The sequence below is a fragment of the Salvia splendens genome, chromosome 17 (genome assembly GCF_004379255.2).
Source record: "Salvia splendens isolate huo1 chromosome 17, SspV2, whole genome shotgun sequence".
NCBI lineage: Eukaryota > Viridiplantae > Streptophyta > Magnoliopsida > Lamiales > Lamiaceae > Salvia > Salvia splendens.
Window position 1 is genome coordinate 15,454,877 of NC_056048.1, and position 7,906 is coordinate 15,462,782.

A 7,906-nucleotide genomic window follows, 5' to 3' on the forward strand; every position below is an offset into this window, starting at 1 on the left:
GTAAGTAGAACCGGGACTCCTATTCCCGGACGTCCCAAAACGGAAAAACGGGACTCTTATTGCTGGACGGAGGGAGTATATTTTAAAATGACATATGTGGTCTATTTTCAACGGACATAGAATATGAATTACTAGGAACACCCTAGGCATATAACACCCGTCCATATAGAATTTAAAATGATGACAAAGGGTCACCAATCAGGCCATCCGCAACGCTGTCTCTTATCCGTCTCTTAATCGTCTCTTCTTTTCATTATTCATGGGTCCACTGTACTTTTCATCTCATCTCTTAACTAAGAGACAGCACCTGGAACCCTCCATCTGTTAACCATCTCATCCCTTAACTATTCATTCAATTTCATTTTTTATTTTTATTTCCAACAAATTCAATTAATAAAAACACACTAAATTAAACCATAATTTTTGTACCTTTTACAATTGTCCTACAATTAATATTATTAATGACTTGTCATCTGAATCAAAGTTTTGATGGACTTTTAGAAATTTTGACATTGTTTTACATTATATTGGTTATTTTTAGATGATTATTATGTGGTGAAAATATAATTACAAAAAACACAAAAGTTACAAATAATGTACAAAAGTTAAGGTTTAATTTATTATTACTTTAATGTTATAGAATTGATCAAAAGTGAATCTAAAAGTTATGATTTAAATAATAATTTGTCTAATTAAAGATCATTTCAATATTTTTTTCTAGTTACCAACCATCCTATAAGAGTGCGCTCACTTTTTATAAGCACGGCTAATAAAAGTTATGTAGTGGTTATTTTGAGTGAAGAAAATGCCTCGCTTTTTTAATTGATTAATAAAAAAATTAAACATCAGTATTATTGTAGACTCCAACCCAAATCTTTGTAATCGAGCACATTTTTGTGGTCTAAGTTATTAGACTTACGCACACAAATGTTATTGTATACTCCAACCCAAATCTATGTTATTAGGCTTACGCACACAAATGTCTAAGTCTCACTTTTTAGTCGTTAAAATAAAAAGGGTAGGTAGTTGATTTTATTAAAAATAACTTTGAAAAATTGAGTAAAATTATATCCTTACGTCGATAAATATAGCTAGTACTAGTTTCTAATGAAGGAACGAGCACATTTTTGTGGGATAATTTGATCTCACTGTGTGGATGCGGGGAGTATATATTATTTAAATATAGATGTAGTATAAAAACCTTATATTCCTCTGTCCCATAGTAGATGGAACACTTGAGAATGTCATGAGATTTTAGGAAATGTTGTTTTGTGTATTAGATGAAGAGAGAAAATAGTATATTTATAATAATGTGAGATGGAGTTTTTTTCATAAAAGGAAATGTGACATCTTTTATGGGAAAAACTAAAAATGAAAGTGTGACATCTACTATGGGACGGGGGAGTAGCATTTATAACAAAAATAATTATAAAAGGTCGTTCCTATTTTGGTCTAATTTAAATTTACTTTAATTCGTTTATCTTTTTTTTGAAAAAAATATGGCATTATGGATTAAAAAAATCACAATTAAATTTTTTTATATGGATCCAGAAAAGATCCGTAACATCTCAAAAATGACCCTAGATGAAAATTGATTTTTTTATTAGAAAATCAAAGAATCGGGATTTCTTTTCAAATAATTCGATATGGAAATTATTCGGTAAATTGACGGGAAATTGCACAATATGAAGACTAAACGTATTTGTAATATCCCTAACTTTTGGAAAGTTAAATTTAGAGTTATAATTATAGTTTATGATATAGTGGGTGTTTATATGTTTATATTAATGGAATTAGAATTAAAGGAAATAGAAAAGTAGAAAATAAAATAAACGAAAAAGAGAAAAAGAATAAATAGGTGATGTGAAGGGTGGAGTGATACGTGTAATATGAAAAAAATAGAAGAAAATAGAAGAGTTTTAGAAAATAGAAAAAAAAGATTGGGATAGCAATAAAAAAAATTAGAACCCATCTCTTTCACCCTCTGCGTTCCTCTCTGTACTCCACCGCTATCCTGTGCTCCCTCCGTTCAGCCACTGCGCCACCACCGTGATAACTCCGGCAACTCCACCGTGACACATGTAGCACACACCACCAACCTCAACTCCCAATTTCCCCCTATTTTCTTTTTAGTTTTGGAACGCAAGGTTTTTTTTTTTTTTTAACAAACAATATTAGCAATACCTTATGAAAAATATATATATCCATGTTGATTGTCCACAACAAAACTCTTTATCCTTAACTATCTACCAAGTAGTACGTAGTAGATTATTTCCATAGGAATAATCCCTCAGAAGACGAAACAACGACTTACCTTCCGAGGATATTATATTGCTTCACACAACTAAGGCTAAGCACTCAAGTCCTTAACTCCATTACTGTTGAGCACATTGCACACTAAGGCTAAGCACTCAAGGCCTTAACTCCATTACTGTTGAGCACATTGCACCCTCTGGGCTCCGCCACCATACATATCTTCATCCTTGTCATATGCTTCCTGACGCTGAGCCTGCTTCCTTCTCATCTCTTCCTCAAGGTTCACATCATGCAGAGTCGTCTCCTCACACTCATTCACCTCCATGTCAGTAAGTTGTGACTGAGGCTTTGGTGGGAGTACTTTCGCCTGTCCCTGGACTTGGTCTGGACTTAACGAATCTGGAAACTCAACATTGAAATGAATATACAGTTTGCCCTTCATGAATGATCTCCTATATATAGGCATTCCTTCATCATTGATTGCCTTGTAAGAATCAGGCTTCAAAACGTCTCCAGGGTGTGACTTGATAAGAAACTGCCTGCCGTCCAAATGCATCAGTATATACTGGAAGCCACACAGTGCCTCGTTGAGTGACAATGTGCGCTCGACAAAAAGATCATCACCCTCCCCAGGGAATGTAACTTTTTGCCCATTCTGCATGCCCTTCTCAACATGGACTTCCAAGACTTTCTTTTCCTGAACCACCTGCTCACCTTTGCATTGAGGGCACCGATCTCTATCACTTATAGTCTCTCCAGTCCCTTTGCATTGATTGCAAGGATGCTGCATCTGTTGAATCATACCTGGGCCAAGCTGCCTAATTGTTACCTTCATACCATTGCCTTGACATCTTGAGCATGTTGTTGATGCTCCAGATTTTGAACCCTTCCCTTTACACTTTGAGCAGAGAACATTGCGTGACAGAGAAAGCTTCTTGCTGGTCCCTAGATACAAATCCTCAAGAGAAACCTTCAGTGGATGTACTACATCCTCTCTCCCCTTCTTTGCCTTCGGCCCCTGCTACCACCACCACCTCCAAATGAGCTACCACCAAAAAAGGATGAGAAGATGTCAAATGGGTCGTGCATGTCACCACCCTCACCCATTCCTTCAGGATAGTTCTTGATGATTGCTTTCTTGTAGGCCTTCTTGAGATCATCGGGCGAGGCAGTCTTGGGGACCCCTAGAACCTTATAGTACTTGGAGTTGTCGCTTTTCTTGGGCGCTCTCCCAAACATCTTTCCGATCAAATTCGCGCAGATCGAAGACTATACGTATAGGCTGTACGTATAGAAGCGATTGCTAGTGAGAGCAAAAGAGCTTGGAACGTAAGTTGCAAACCCACATCCACCCAACTTTGAAAATCTTTGAAATTAGAGGTTAGGTTTTTCATAAGTTCTTTAATCTTGTTAATAAGTATAGTTTTGATGTTAATTGATGTGAATTCTTGTCCCAAGTTGAATAGAAAAGAGAATCAAGTTTGCCTTTTGTTATAGGTTTGAAAGTTTGGATTTCAAATTGAAAGTATTGTTGAAACAGGACTTTATCATGGTTTCCTTGTATGGTTTAAAGTATGAAAACATAAATTAATTGGGTATTATGTTGGAACCAAAAAATTAAGGTTCATGCAAGTGGGGGTTTTGTAATTGTGATGCTTTTGTGTGACTTGGCCTTGAAAAATATGCAATTGAGGTTGTGTTGTGATATAGTTGTATGAAAATAATAGAAAAATCTGATTTTTGAGGATAGTATGTAACCATGAGATCTTAATATTGATTTTAAAGCTATCTTCTTGATGATTTTAGTATTGTATAATGTTGGGGCTGACTTGTGGTGAAGTTTGACGTTTTTGTTGATGCTTATGTAAGATGAAAATTCTTAAAAAGGATATGGTGAAAGAAGTTTAGTTGTTTGTTGATATCAAAAGGTTTGAATTGAAGTTTTAGCTTTAAAATGTCAAAAGTTTTGAGTTTAACTTTGAGGTGTGGTGGATGTCTCATAATTGCAAAACTAAATAGATTTATTTCGTGAAGAAAAATTGGAATTTTTGGGGTTTATATTTTTGGGACAGTCGGGTATACCTTTTGTTTTCTCGGAGTAGTTGATTAGCATTATCGAATTATTCTTCTTTTTCTTGATATAACAGTAACTAGAAGTGCTTTAACTTGATATATATGATTTAGTGACTTTGTTTTGGGGGTGAAATGGAGTTATGAGCTAAAGAAAGTTTAAATTCTAGCTTAATAAGACAAAATAGAATAGTAGTTGGTTTTGTTTTGTGATTTGAGTGTTAAACGTGTGTGCTTATTTAAAAATAGGCGAACCAGATTCGAGTGCAAGTAACAAAGGAAATGATAGGATGGAGTAAACGAATAAGAAAAGGGGTTTTATTGACATGGACATGTAGTGTACTCGTATTCTAGAATTTAATGTTATTAACTTTGATAAATAGTATTGTTATGTGCTTTTATGATTTGTTTGCTTATGCAATGGAGCTTAAATATAATTGTGGGAAATATGAGACTTCTCTAAGTCTATGTGATATTGTGGAATAGTTGAATAGTGATCAGAGTTTTTGTGGACTGTATAATTTAATGTGGATCTGACAGGAACAAGAACGGTATATTGAAAGGTAAGATGGTTGAGATTGTTGGTTTCATATATTGAAATTGTGAACATGCCTATGATATGCAAAGTAATTTAAATGCATTTATGTGATTCAAAGAAACTATGTGCCTAAAACGATCCAAAGTATATTGTTTATTTTCAAAAGCTGTATATTGTGTTGATTGATCGATAAAGTGATAAGTTGTGCTAAAGAAATTATCAATATGTTATGAATGTTATATGATGATTAATCCGACAGGTAACATGTTAATATCGAAAGTATAGTTCGATTGTTATGATTATGTTTGTTACATGATTTGACACAATTTTTATTATAAAGATTGGTGATATTGATGATATCAGATTGGGAGGTAAATATGAATAGATGTATACAACATTCTGTTAGAGTTTGTATACTAGAAATCATCTTTCGAGTGATTGAATACTGTAAAACTCTATATGATATTTTCCAAAGGAATGAAACAGATTATTTTTGTCATAATGTTGTTATATTTTACATTTAATGGATGTTTATTGCATATTTAAATGTATAAGCAATATAACAAAGTCTAAATCTTTGTTTTAGTAGACCGGTTGTGGGCGGCGTCCACTTTAAGGTAACACGATCAGTTCTAAACAAAGAAAAAGAAGAATTTCACCACCTAGATAGGCCTAGACTACCTATCGTGAAAGGTTGCAATGTCAGTCCGCATATTTCTAAGTCTTACTGAAATAAGATGACATTGGTGTGGTATAGCACTGAATTGGATCTAACGGCAAGACGAGTCTTTATGCTATCTACTGAAAGACGAAGTCTTGATAATTAATTTCTTAATCAATGTACGTTAGCATTGAGCATACGGTATTGATTATGCACTACTTTGACTTACCAAAAGATGCGGGTTTTTCGCAACCCAAGAATCCTGGTATATTGGGTAGTGGTGATTAATATCTAGCGGTGCTAGGATTGCTATTATATTGAATCGTGCGCGAGGTGAGTCTCGTTTGATAACATCCACAAGAGGAGCTCGAAACAAGGTTTCATTATTCTGAACCTAGCTAGTTGGAGCTTGATTACTCTATGAATAATGAATAAGCGTTTCTTGCTAAGTCCACTCTTGGAGTTAATAATATGTTAATTAATTAAGTCTATAGCAGACATTAATTAATTAATGGATGTTTCTATCTTAAGCACGAAAAATAAATGACAAACAAATGGAAACCGGAAATACTTGTAATTTTGGGTTTGGATGGGCAGTACAATATAACTTCTGTAGTGGTTGCTCGTAATATTCCAATATAAGCTTATATTAAATTGTGGGTTCAATTTAATTAGTAAAAAGCTAATTGGGGGAGGCCATATCCAAATTCTTCCATAGATCCCTAACTGGGCCCAATATGTGACTAAATATAAATCGGAGAATAAAGGAGACAGAAAATACACATTATTTTCCACAAAAAGTTTCGTCCAGCTCCTATCCATCATAGGGGACGATTTTTGCTCTCCTCCATGAGCAGTTTTCGTCTTCTTTATTTGAGTCCTAGTATTCTGGTGAGATCAGGCCACACTGATATCAGATTACAGTCTGGGAACCAGTCAGAAGATCCGTGGTTTAGTACGCAGATCTTCACGTGGAGAAGACGCGAGCCATCTTCGATTCTGAAGTGAATCAACGTGGTAAATTGGCTTACTCTGTAGCAAGCATGTTTTAGGTATTATTCGTGCTAAAACGTGTTTAAATTCAAGTTATGAGCATGATACATGTGAGAATTACGCGAATAGAATTTGTCTAAATAATCTTCTAAATAGATCAGAATTTTATGTGATCCGTTAGAACGCACGCTTCCGCTGCGAACCCCAACACATTCTAGGTAATAAAGTGATTGTTTCGTAATAGAATTATAAGTTGAAATCTTAGGGATTATATTTTGGAATGCGATTAAACTAAGAGCTTAAGCTCACTCCCCATTCTTCTCCCTTTGCGGAGTATACTAGCGAGAGATCTCGCTAGTTGGGCAGCTGCGCGTGTCAAGTCACTATCTCTTTTGTCGATAAATTTGAAGTGCTATACGTTGTTGCATGCTTAGTTGAGGTTTTATAAATATGTATAGTTGGATAGATTATTTTTGGTTGTAGCATGTTGCTAAGTATGTATTAGGGTGTGTCTAGTTATGTCTCAAAAAAAAAACAATATGCAGATAGAAAGTCAGGTTATTAATAAGAGGTTGAACGTATAAAAAATGTGACACCAATTGTTCGTTTTCATAAAATGAGTAAGGGGTGTTACAATATCCTTTAACATATGACAATTATATATACCAATTTTTACATTTACATTCACAAATAAATGTGTACTATAGGTTACTGCTAATAATATGTTAAAAATAATTTAATCAAATACATTAAAATTTAAAAAGTATTTCTTCCATCTCATATAAGATGACACATTTCTCGGATTTGGAATTGGAGTTGAAATTAAATTCCTATTCCAAATCCTATAAATTCCAAAATTTGAATTTTAAAGTCAAAACAAATATTTGAAATTTCAAATATTTTAAAATTAGATACTCACTCCATCTGCAATTAGGAGTTTCGATTTATCATTTTAGTTTGTCTGCAATTAGGAGTCATGATTCACTTTAACAATAAATGGTAGGTAGATCTCACATTTCACTAACTCATTACACTTACATTTTATTATAAAACTAATTCTCCTTCCGTCATAAAAAAAATAAACACACTTGTAAATGACACAAGTTTTAATGTGCAATTAGTAAAGTGAGAGAGAGGGGGAAAAGTAAGAGAGAGAGGGGGACAATGTAGTGGAAGGAGTGTTAGTGGATTGTATGGTCCACATTATAAATGATGTGTATGATTATTATTTATTGAAAACATTCTATATTTGGACTTGGTCGAATTTTGGAGGACGGCAAAAATGATAAAACTAGTCTACTTTTTAAGGACGGAGGGAGTATATAAAAATGTGTCACGCCCGCCCTTTCTAAGGATAGAAAGAACGGTTTATTGCAACTAGGGTGGGA

The 7,906-nt window shown here is 34.1% G+C and overlaps 1 pseudogene; it reads right to left on the bottom strand.

Moving 5' to 3' along the window:
- Positions 1-2,174: 2,174 nt before the first annotated feature.
- LOC121774760 lies at positions 2,175-3,555 on the bottom strand (annotated as a pseudogene).
- Positions 3,556-7,906: the final 4,351 nt, after the last annotated feature.